Source organism: Lycorma delicatula, chromosome 5 (assembly GCF_047948215.1).
Source record: "Lycorma delicatula isolate Av1 chromosome 5, ASM4794821v1, whole genome shotgun sequence".
NCBI lineage: Eukaryota > Metazoa > Arthropoda > Insecta > Hemiptera > Fulgoridae > Lycorma > Lycorma delicatula.
In genome coordinates, this window is record NC_134459.1 from 152,293,398 (window position 1) to 152,307,201 (window position 13,804).

The following is a 13,804-nucleotide window of genomic DNA, read 5'->3' on the forward strand; positions in this document are numbered from 1 at the left end:
TCTTTTTGCTTTCTCTGTAAGTAATAATTTTTTGGCTATTGAACCTGAGGGTATGTTTTCTGGATGAACATGTGTTTCTGCAGAATATACAGCAAAATACGGGGTTTTGAACCTGAGGGTCTCTTTTCACGCGTTTATTCGAATACATTAAAGAACGCCTATTTTCAACGATGAATGTGTGTTCACGTAAAATTTACGTGTTAAAACAGTTGATTTATTGAAAAATTCATAGTGAAACATATGCTTGAGCTGTACCACTAGTTACACATCTTTCATTAAATAAAAAAAAGGGCGTATCTCGAAAACGGTGCGTTCTATGCTAATTCTAACGCGATTTTGAAAGGCTTAACCTTTCAAAATACCTTTTAGAGTACTTTGCGATTACCCGGAACGATAGGTCCTAGTCCCATGCATCTAGGTCCAACCGTTCTCGATATACTAGCGCGAGCGAAATTCGCATATGTCAATTCACCTCATACCCACTTTTCACCATCTACCAATTTCATCAATACCAATCATCACCAATTTTTCAATAAATCTACTCCTTCATCTTGTAAATTTAATAAAAACTATGACGTTGAAGAGTCACGCAGTACGAGGCTGCAGTGATGGTCGTGCCATGTTCCATGAATTCCACCAATAGAACTCCATTTCGGTCCCAGAACACAGTAGCCATACACTTTCTGTTGGAGAAGGTTCGCTTGAACTTCTTTGGTTTACCGGAAGAATGAAAATGCATCCACTGTTTGGATTGTTCTTTTGTTTCTTCAGTTTCGAAATGGACCCATGTCTGAGTCCCCTGTGAAAATTTTGTTCAAAAAATCTTCTCCTTCATTGTGGTAGCGCTGGAGAAACGTTAGGGAGGCGTCCATTCTCATTGTTTTGTGATGGTCGGACAGCATCTTGGGAACCCATCTCGCACACAGTTTGCGGTACTGAGGTCTCTCACTCACAATGGTGTAGAGAGCTGACCTTGAAATTTCAGTAAACGAATCGCTCAATACAGAAATTTTGAACTGACGATTTTCTCGAATTGCCTCATCCACTCGCTCATCGGTTGACATTCGCTTCATTCCCTGACCGCCTACATCATGAACATCTGTACGTCCTGTTTTACAGTTCCTGCACCATTGTCGCACTACAGCACTCATTTAAGTTTCACCGTACACATTACCTATTCGTCGATAAATTTCAGCTGCATTACACCCCTCAGCCTGAAGAAATCGAATTACCGTACGCACTTCACACTTGGCGGGAGATGCTATTGTTGTAGACATGTGTACGTGCTAGCTGCGTGTTCAGAACTAAACGAAGTGACGCGGCGTGATTGAAGGCCATACTAGAGACGCTGCGCAACACATATGCGCAAAGGTTCATCCGACTTTTGCGCGGGTTTTTATTTCGCGACCGATCGGACCTTGAAAAAAAAATAACCCTCGTATTTATCTTCTTTATCCATCCTTTATAGTTTTACTGCATAAATAACACTGAGATTATATTAGCATAATAACTTGATGATGGATGTTGGCACAATCTGTCAGTATTGAGGGAATTAACAGTCATGTGTGGTTTCAGTTAAAGAAAAAAAAACTATTACCTTGGGGTTAATTTGTTAAATGTTGTTTATAAATTATATGATTAATGGTAGAAATACACCATTTACAGATAGTTTCAAATAATCATTTAAAAAAGCTACTGTAGTAAGGTTCAATGAATAAGACGATCTATCACACTCAGAGAGAAATCACCCAAGGAATGCAGCATATAGTTTTTTCATTGCGAGTTGTGCTGCATGTACTATGGTGCCCTTCTCCTGAATCCACTTTTTCTATATTCCAGTTGCGGTATCTCAACTTGCATAACAAGAAGGTTTCCAATATACAGTTAAAATAAGTATTTGGTGTTTACTGTCATCACCCTCAAAAACATAGGACATAATAATTCCCTTGTTGAAACTGTACACCACACAACAATCGCAGGTCTGTAGTGGCTGCTTATGTTATTGGCATTTTTTTCTAGACATCTGATATCAGAAATTTTGTTTGTTATATCCATTTAGTGATAATACTGCTTCATCATTCATGATAAGGAACCTCGCAGGTCATGTGTGTGAGATACAGCTGCACCATCTGTTACCAACAATCGACAGAAAGCACTTTGTGCGTAACAGTTAAGGTCTGAAAAATTTCCAGTTTATTTGAGGAAAATATAGTTCGTTGTGTAAAATTTTTTCTGCATTTCTATCCAGCAAATTCAAGTGTTGTTTTGTCACATTGATGGACGTGGACTCCTCACACTGGTTGTTGTCATTTGCTCTATATTTTCAGGCGACCAGATGGTGTTTCAACATGTATGGGTTTTATTCTGTATGCATCTAGTCGTATGTCATTGATGTACCTCATGTTTGTTGATCATCACTAAATGTCCCACAAAACTCTCACTATATGGATACGATCAAATTTGCTTAATACAAACTGTATTCTGCATAAAACCAAACCATCACTGTTAACAATCCCTACCACTACCCACACAAGCAGTATTGCCAATTCAGAATAGGTAAGATTAAATGTTGTATGCTGTACAGTAAACTGAAATTAAGAAATTTGTTATACCAATTTTTAATTTTTACTGATGCATAAAAGATGTTTATTTTTATTTGTAATTTTTTTTTAGATTATGGTGAAGAAAAATGTGTACCGTTAAGTTTCTTAGAACAAGACTGTGTTTATGATGCCATCAAAAATTATCATCGTAACCTAATTTGATAAGAAATAATTATGTAAATCTGTAATATTTTAACTATAAAAATCTATATTTATTTGTTACTAGTATTTGAATTAATTTTGCTTAATTAAGGTTGCGTTTATGTATATAGATTAATAAACATTATTCTGATTAAATTAAATGTGTATTAATGAATTACTTGTCAATTTATTTACATGATAAAATATTCCTGTGTAACAGACTGTCTTATAAACTAATTTTTTTTGTTAGTATATATGTCATACAAACTAGATTAATAATCTTGTCATATTAGTTTGTATTTAGAAGTTAAATAAAAAACTGTCTTATATATAGACATAAAATTTGTTAAAATATTATGTTTCTCATTGTGGATAGTTATCTTTCCCAACTCTAGCAATATATGCTCTTACACAAAATGTTCAACTAAAAGAGACCCTATCACTTAGTTTAGTTTGTAAATAATAGTTTATTACCAAACATTTACATGATAATTTACAGGTGTTGAAAATGATGTCCAATCAACTTCTATGCAATTGTCAACACGTTTAACCATATTTCTGGCTACTCTTGTTAGCTGTACTCTTTTCCTGGATGGCATTGGTAATGCTTGTGTTCAATTCCTGCAGAGGATGTGGATTATTCCTATAAGCAATTCTTTTAAGTAACTCCACAGAAAGAAGTCTGGATAAGTCAGATCAGGAGAAGGTGGTCACAATCCTTTAGAAATGATTCTTTCACTGAAAAGCTTCTGTAGCATCAAGACTGAACAAACACCCTGTTTGTCCATGCCTCAGCACGGAGTAAAAAAATTAAGGGGTGGAAAATTACCAAAATAAAATGAGAAAAAATTGCAACAGAGTTTCTGAATTAGAAAATTTTCCGTTCTAAAAAAACAATAAAACAGTCTGTTTTGTACTGACTACAAAATTTTCAAGGCACTGCTCCAGTAATCTATATATAAAAAAAACATTGTCTGTGTGCAGTACAGAGCAGAGACCGCTGCAGCTACAGATACAAAATTTGGCATGAAGGTAGCCCAGGACAGGAGTCGAGTAGCGATTTTTTTGTATTTTTGATGTTGATTTTTCATTATTCAATGTTTTATAAATTTTTTCGCCTTTTTCAGTGAAAATCCTTATTAAAATTGTTGAAAGTCTGGAAGTTGAACAGGTACAGAAAAACTTTATACCACTTTGATGTTATTTACAAGAACAATTTCAAATCTGTACAATAATTAGACGTATGTTGGTAATTAATTAAAATAAGGTCACTCTTTCAGATGAAATGCTATTTTCCCCGTAAAGTCTTTTTGTAAATCATGCTAAAAACTTTACTACCTGTCGTACAAAATCAAATTTTTTCAGGAAATACCTCATGAGCTGGCTATTAAATGAAAGAAAAATTATTCAAATATGACGAGAAATTCGTTAAAAAAATTATTTTTATCGAAGCCTTTTAAAAATTACCAATTTTGAGCATGTTACAAAGAAAACATCTTTTTCCCTTTCTCTGTTTCTTGTAATTGGCTAATGCATGTCACATGATTAGAGGGGGAGGGAGAAAAAAAAGAATGTGTGTGCTGTGAGGGGGAAAAGACTTATTGAATTATATTTAGTGCTTTTGTAGTGGGGGGGGGGGGTCAGAAAAAGTTGTTATTTAGCGGGAGAAGGTGTGATGTATTTTCATAATGTTTTAGTGAGCGATTTCATTCGAGCAGGTGAGTGACTTCATTCAATTTGAATTAGATTGGTTTTTTAATTTGTTTTAATCTTTGGCAACAGTGAGCATACCACTTTATTTTGCTAAGCCTTGATCTAAGCAACAAACAAAATATATAATATAGGGGTATTCAATTATAATTCAACAAATGATCAGTGTATCACAATTTTTAATTTTAATGATATTTTCTATATGACAAGTACCCACCTTTTAGTGGCTATAAAATATTTTATTATTTAAAAAAATCTTGAGTAATAGACTATTTTCTATTTCGCCAACAGGTAAAAACAGCCATTTTCATCACTTTTTCCATGGGCTACAGCATTCTTAATTTACATCGTACAGAGAGTCAAAAACATACCAAATATCATTAAAAAAAAATTGTGATTCAATAAAATTTTTGAAAATTTGTTTAATTAAAACTTAATATTAATATTCACTCTTCAGTACCGCAGATTACTCTTAAATATTCACTCCCCTCACAGATTAATTCCATAACTATCTAATCGGAATAGGAAATTAAACTGATGACAACACACATTCACTCTTTAATACTGCAGATTACTCTTAACATTTACCGCCCTCATAGATTTCTTTCGTAACTATCTAATCAGAATGGGGAAATAAACCAATGATAATGGTTAGAAAAATAATATATATTAATTGTAGGTTTTGTTAAGTTTATTTTTATACACACTCTTGAGGGAAGTTTGCCCAGAGATAAAGCTTTATCTGTTTTTTTATTATAATTGTTCAATTGTTCTGACCTTTTTAATCGCCGATTTAGAACAATTTGGATAATCATTACAGCAAGATATGATTATAAAATATTTCAACGCCAATCATGCATTATTGTGTTTTATTAATTTTTTATTTGTGGATATCTAAATAAAACTATGAATTAAAAATGGAAAGAGGCTTCTAAACAGTTTACAGATATAGAAATACAATGCATTGATATACATAAAATTTGGATAATGAAGAATAATGTTGCGTGCAAGATATGATTATAAAATATTTTACTCTCAAACATGCATTATTTTGACACTTTGTATAAAAGTATTTTCTCTGTGATGAACATCTGCATTGCAAAATTTATGGAATGAGATGGCCAGGAGATCTCATTTGAAGTTCATTTTGCATTTATTTATTTAATGTTTATACATACGATCATTTGTTTTTAATATTTTTTTCTTTGATTTTTGTATCTTACTTTTGTTTAGTAACATATATTCTGCTTAGCATTTTAGAACAATTTGAATAACGATTATATATGGGAATAATATTTTTTACTTTGATTCAAAGGTATTTTGCTTTTTTTTTACATTATAACATATATTTTGTCCTAGGAGATTCCATTTGAAAGTATTTTCTCTGCGATGAACTTCTGTAATAATCGCCAAGGAAATTAACACCCTGTTCATTTGCATTGGATCTCCATTTTTTAACTTGTAGTATCAATCATCAATTTTTTAGAAGAATGCTGCTTGGCATTTACAGGTAGCAATGAAAATTTGTTTGAACATGAAAATGGAATCTTTTTAAAGCTAGTCCAACTATTAGCTCAATTTGATTCTGTCATGGAGGAGCATGTGAGGAGGGCTTTGAATGAACAACATAAAATAACCCACATACTTAAGTAAAACCATTCAAAATCAGTTCATTCACCTAATTGCACATAATTTTAAAAGTCACATATTAGATGAAGTGAAAAAAATAAAAATATTACTCAATTATATTAGATTACACACCTAACTTGAGTAAAACAGAACAAATGACTTTCGTTATAAGATGTGTCAACTGAACAAGAAGACAACATTCATGAATATTTTTTTGGACTTATTCCAATTAAAAGATAATTAAGCCAACAGCTTTGCAATGTCTTACTTTGAGAGCTAGAAAACCTGGGATTGCCTTTGGAAAACATGAGAGGCCAAGGATATGTTAGGGCAAATATGAAAGGAGAACATGCGAGGGTGCAAGTAAAGATTAGAAACATCAGTCCTTGTTGTTTTTTTTGGCCATGGGATAACCACTACCTTAACCTGGTGGTAAATGATATGGCCAAATCATCATTAGAAGGAGCCAACTTTTCTTTAATAGTGTCCAAAAATTGTACTCTTTTTTTTTTTCTTCGACTTTCAGAGGGCCATTTTTTTTAAGCATGTTGAATAACTAACCTTAAAACATCTCAGCGAAATGATGTGGGAAAGTCGAATTGATGCTATAAAGTCGCTGAGGTATCAAATCTGTTAAAATATACGATACATTGATTAGCATTTACGAAAACAAAGATATAGATAGGTTAATAAGAGATGAAACATCAGTCCTGCTTACGAAAATACAACTATTCAAATTGCTTTGTTCTGTCATGATATGGTATGAGGTATTAAATTACATCAATCCCATTAGTAAACTCTTGGAGGGGAAAAATTATTGCACTGGCAATAAAACTTTTGGAAAGTTTCAATCTTTTTTTTAGTTATTTGAGATCGGACAATCACTTTAATGCCGTCCTTGCCTATGCTGGTGAAATAGCATCTTAAGTAGATGCAGATAAAAATTTTGAATATATCTTGATATCAAGTTTGTCGGCGAAAAAGACAATTTGATTATGAAAATCAGGATGAGCCCATAATCGATGCACAAGAAAAAAGCAAAATTGGATTTTTTTACCACCTCATTGACACTGCAATCGATTCCTTAAAACAAAAATTTTCTCAGCTGCGACAGTATAACAGTTACTTCTCTTTTTTATATCATTTATATAAACTAAAAGATGATAGTTCTTCTGTAATTTTGGCCAATTGCAAAGATACGGAAACAATTTTAACAGACGGAGAAACATCGAATATAAACAATCTGGAACTTTGTGAGGAAATGGTGTGTTTTCTATTGGAAAAAGATTTACCACCGTTGGAAGTTTTAAATTGACAACAAAAATAAATCTAGCTCCAAACCTGAGCATTGTTCTAGAATTTTAATAACCATTACAATAAGTGTTGCATCCGGGAAACGCAGTTTTTCCAAACTAAAAATAATCAATAAGTATTTTCAAACAAGATAGTCAGACCTCGCAATATTAGTTATTGAGTATGAACTCAATAACAGTTTGGATGTTTCCGAATTAATTAGAGGATTCTGTGAACTAAAAGTTCATAAAAAATTTTTTTTTTTAATTATACTCCTGTTAAACTGTTCTTTTAAATGGAGTATTTTAGGTGAAAACTTACTATAGGTATTTGTGTTAATCATTGAGTTACACTGTTGTTTTTTGGACATTCGCTAAAAAATATAAAAAAAGACCACATACCTTTTTTCAGAATGCTTACATTGTAGTTCCATAGGAGCGCAACTTTTTACCTTTTGCACGGAGCGGTTCAAATACTAAAAATGACCCTGCCAATGAAATGTTCTACGGCTTGTGTTTTCATGTAAAACATACGCCATAGAACCTGTATCAATCCACCACAAGCATAAATACATACAATTACTCTTTGTATTTAAAAAAAAAATTGACTTATAAAATGCTAATCCCAAAAAAAAATTCTTTTGCATTAACCGGCACGCATATTACTTTTTTTACATATACAGTTATTATATATGTATGGTAAATTTGATTAATCCAGTGGTTATGCACAATAGCCAGCGAGTTTGAATAATCTTCTCCAATTTCGCAGAATAACATATATAATTTGTATATTTAACGTTAATTAGACGAGGTTAACGAGTGATTATTTAAGTAATAAATTCAGTTATTACTGCTTATAATCAAGTTATTACACTACCCAAAAAGAAATGTAATGTATTTAGGGTGTATATATGTTTGTTTCACCGTATCAGTTCAACGGCCAAACCGATTAAGATGTATGACCTTACATTACCGGAATGCAAGGATAGCGAGAGAATTTGTATCTCCTCCCTACTAACCGTAAAGAAACTGTACAAACGATCCTTGCTGCTGTTTTTTCTTTTTTATCAGACGGGTAATTATTTATTTAGTGGCAGTTACATTTACTTTGTTTTATTTATTGATGGAATTATTTGCTCTGTTCCCGTGGGACGCTGTTTTGGGAGGTGCAATGGAGTGCTCATATCTCTGCAAACAATCAAACGGGGTATTTGTTAGTAGGTTAAAAGCTTACTTTTGGATGAATTAGGTACACCCTCGATCTAACAGATCACGGTTATTCGGAAATGCTGTTTTATCTTCGCTACCAATCTTCCGATTTTCAAAATTCAAATGGGGTATTTGCTTGTATAACACAAAATTACGATGGAACCAAACCAGAACAAAAATTAGATGATATGTTCAGAAAAATCGAGTGGCCTGCACTACACAAAGACCAGCATGAGCCCAGAGAGATCCCACAAACGGTTTTTGTAGAATTTGATGACAATACGATTAAAGGTAACCCCCCCTGGCATCGCATCGAGCTCACTATTGTCGAATTTAATGCTTTAGAGGGACAGGGCAAAGTGGAGCAACATATGCTGCCACTAATATTGTGCTGGGCTGTGACAGTCATAAACTACAAGGGACTACCCTAGATAGAGCTGTCATAAATCAGAGTACTCACATGTTTGCCAAGGGCCAGGCCTACGTAGCACGAGTCGCGTGAGACAATTGTAAAGTTTATACATTGTATGGATGTCAGAAAATTGCTGTATGATCTGTACGATAAAAAGTCTCTCAAGAAATTCAATCGCTTGAGAAATCTGTAAGTTTAGATTGGTATATACCAATTAAATAAATAAACTGAAATGTTTACAGTATCCTCATTTAGCTCAGTATGTTAGATACATTATATATATATATATATATAAGTTTTCGAATCGTTAATTTTTTTCGATGGTCACTAAAAAGTATTAAATAACAAAAACAATTATAGAAATTAAAAAGCACAACTGCCAAAAATATTTAAGAAGTAAATAAACTGAACTAAAAAAACAACAATAAATCGAACTAAAAAAAAAGAAGAAAACAAGGTATGGAAATAAAGGACTGAACATCGTTGTGAAGTATTTATTAAATAAAATAATGGATGACCATTCAACTTTCATTTTTAATTTGCTTAAATATATTTTCCATGTTATAACAGTAGGCATTTAAGGCTGTCTAAAGACTAAATTCTCACCTGGTCTTATCTGTAAGAAAATTTTGTCCTTCAACAAAAACATTCTAATGCAGTCAGGGGCTCTTTAATATAGAATAATTACTTTAATTTTAATCTTAATTAAGATTTTATTATCTGTGAAATCATACAAGGAAGTGATGTTAATTAAAAATATTTTATTTAACATCTTTCTTCTGCCAAAATTTTAAAGTAAAAATCAAAGAACCACCAAAGTAGACACTAAAAAATCTGTTTTAGTCATAATAATAAGTTGTATTAATTAATAAATTTGCTTTGAAAGGTTAACAAATATGCAGGTGCATGTAAACAGTGAAATTGAAATATACCAGCATGAAGATGACGACTTTCTTTTTTGTATTGTTTTAGTAATGAGTCAACATTTCATCTTAGTGAAAAAGTTAATACACATAATGTCTGTATTTGGGAAAATTCCAAACTCTTACCATGTGAAAAGGATTCCCAAAATTAAATGCTTTCTGTCCAACATCCCACTGGCAAGTTTACAGGCAGTTTTTTATTCACTGAAGCAAGCATATTTATTTATTAGGATAAACTGCAAATATAGTTCTTTCCTCAACTGCAAGAATTTGTGCCTCCTCAATGGCATACTTTTGAACAGGATTGATTGGAATGGACCTGATAACAGGGCTTGTTTATGGTAACCTACAAACAAGGTCACACAATCTGACTACACAAGATTTTTCTGTTTGTTTGAAAATTTAATTTACCATAGAAACTTACAGAGACGTTTGTACATAGGAATAAGAAATTGGATTTTTGTAGAATATAAAAAAAGCCAAGCCTGATCAGGAGTTGAACCCAGGACCTCTGGATGAAAGGCTGAGATGCTATCACTACACCACAGAGTTTAAGATGCTGCTAACTCCATACATGCTAGGTAAAATACTTTAACTAGTAAAGTATATATGGTATATTGGATGGGGGTTAGTTAAAAGTGAAGCAAGGAGCCATGTGAATCTGCAGAGTGTAATTTAATCAGTTTGGATTTGGTCTGACATTAAATCTGATTTGTTATGGTGTCTTTTCTTGATTCTAATTCTACGATATAAATTAGCTCTAAAATTATAGGTAATGTAATTATGAAAGATAAAAGAAAAGCAATTTCGTTGAGACCAAGATAAAAATTTTGGTGTCTTAAAAGTTGCTGTTAAGACAATCTGTGTTTTCTGAGACAAAAGTAAGTGCTTAATCATCATCATACACATCAGATATTATTAAAGAAAAATGAAAAAAGCTCTATTAACATTGATAGAAGATAATGCACAAAAAAGAATTGCCATAGTCGGCAGCTTTATCAGATGGCCTTATGATTTTATAAGCAGATCAAAGGACAGGAGTAAAATGATATTGTGGTGACTTCATTGGTTCAAAAAAAAGTTGAATTTTCAGGATTTCTCAAAGGATATGCAATGCATAACATTGAAATAAAAGGCAAAGTCACATCCACAGATGAGACAGGTTTTGGAGGAAACCTGTCTTAAAATAATGAAAGCTGGTTAAAATAATTGAAGAAGAATACCAGAACAGAAAAAAGAAGAAAATACAGAACAGAACATATTTAGCAAAAATAGAAAAAACCGCCCACGGTTTTAAAGCTGCTTAAGATCGCGTTACTTTTTTAACGTGCAGTAATGCTTCAGGTTAATCCAAGTACTGTACAAGACTACACTTCATTTACACTCATACATATCATCCTCATTCATCCTCTGAAGTATTGTCTAAACGGCAGTTGCCGGAGGCTAAACAGGAAAAGAAAAAGAAAGAAGGTTAATCCAAGTACAACCAAACTGCATTCAGATATTATAACTGTGGTGAATGCAATTGAGATTTTGAAGAGCTTACAATTAAAAATGTCACTGAATTGATTGCCAACAAAGCTCTTAATGATGGACCTGCAAGAATAACACGAGTTTCAAAAAATAATTTCTGTGTGAGAAACACTGCATATGTTAGCCAGGCATCATATCTTAACGTTTAGAAATTTCTTGTAGTCTCTGAAGGAAGAAAATAGAATAAGAATAAAAATTTCACCGTTATAAGCTTAAAACAGTGTAACAGCTAAGCAGTCATTCTAAGTCCTAGTTTCAATGTTTTTATAGATTTTTGGAGATCATATATACTGATGTAAACCTTCCATATAAACTCTTCATGTAAGACATAACTACCCAATTTCAATTTGTCAGGTAATAAAAAAAAAAAATTCTGTAGTTATCAACTAGCTAAAAACAGTAATTTGGCTTGAAAATTAAAACTAATGAGATAGAAGCATACAAACATACTGATAATGTTCTTGTCTTGGCGTAGAGACAAGAGGCAAATCCTTATCTTTAGTAGTTATTACTACTAAACACTGAGAAAGTAGAAAGAAAATATTTAATCTGCTACAAGTTCTCTAGTAAAATTGTGGCCAAAGTCTTTTGAGGTCATTCATATCATAACATGAATTTGCAATACTGGTAAACATGTAATAACACATAAAAAATACAAATACTGATTGAAGAATTGGGTTGATATTGATAAAAAAACCTGGACATCCATCCTACTTAAAAAAAAAAATAGGCACAACCAAAAATATTATATAAATAAAAATCCTAAACACTCGCACAAGAACTGTGGAACTTTTTTCCCTTTTTAACTTCCGGACCACTGTTAGGTATTGCTTCAGAGAATTCTTCAAACGATTTGTAGCATGGGTGAAAATTTCATGCCTGACCAGGATTCGAACCAGAGACCTCCAAATGAAAGGCCGAGACGCTACCACTTGCACCACAGAGACCAGCAAGAACTGTGCAATCTGCAGCAACAGAAAAGCACCAGAAGGAGACAGAAATATTTTTACTTGAAACTTGTACCCAAGAAAGCTAGATTTATATCCAGGAAACTGTCCCAATTGATATCACTCTAAAAAATTATAAGACTTTTTAGTAATTCAAATATCTTTTGAATTATAAAACTTGTAAATCTTTTACAGTGTTTGGTAACTATTTTTACTTTTCTCAGTCCATCTCTTTCATAATGACATTAAATTGTCATTATGAGAGATTAATACAATAATTACATGTTTAGGCATTAACATGGATGGATCTCGTAAATTCAAGGTGGAAAGGATTAAATAGTTTCATTCATAAATATTTAAAATATTAAGAATGAAACCCATTCATAATTATGGGTCCATTATATAAAATAATGGACCCATTTCAGAATGGATAATTTTATCTTAATTAATAAGATAAAATTTCAATAAAGGTTTTGACACAAAATTAGCTATTTTTTTAAATTAAAAATCAAGATTAAATAAAATAAGTGATCAATAATTAATATATTAATATATATTTTCAATAAATATATACATACTATCAAAAAATATTAAGAGCTAATGTTTTTTCCTTGGAATACATTAATTTTTATTAAATTATTTAACCACATAATTAAAAGTTTTATTAAAATTTAGTAATATGAAATCTAGATTTGTGCCATCTAGTTGTAAACCAAAACATATATTTTAGAGAAATTTTAGAACACAATTTTTTTTGAAAATGAGCTAATGTCATTACTGTATTCCTAATACTATTGTATAAGCTATATTAGAATTACTTTTCAAAAATCATGATATATCCTGTCTTAATCTGCTTTTTGCCTTAGTTGCAAAACATTACACATATGGTTAGTTTCAAAACTGGATACATTATGGTTTCAGTAGTTGCATATAGAGCTCACTACAACAGCAAGGTGATTGTAACACTTGAAGCAGCTTATTAAGCAAGAAGTTATGTTTTCTCAAAAACTAAGTGCTATTTACAATGGTTTTATTTAATTTTGTTAGTTACAAATAGCTTAGGTATTTATTTTTTTAACTATTATTTTGTAAAAATGTTTAGTTTTTTGTAGTTATATAATTATACAGAGTTAGTTAAATCCATAATGTATCCACAACTTAATTGCAAAACAGCAAGGAATATCAAGAAACATGGGCTAGAAACACAGCAAGAAAACAAAGGTACGTTTCAGAATAACTTCTGTTACATACACATCTACACTCAATTTTTGGTTTTCATAAAAGGTTTTACATCTTAAGCTAAATGTAACTAAAAAAAATAAATAAAACAATTGCAAATAGCACTTAGTAATTGAACTTCTTGCTTAATAAGCTGCTATTGAAATTAGAAGCAGCATGACGGCAT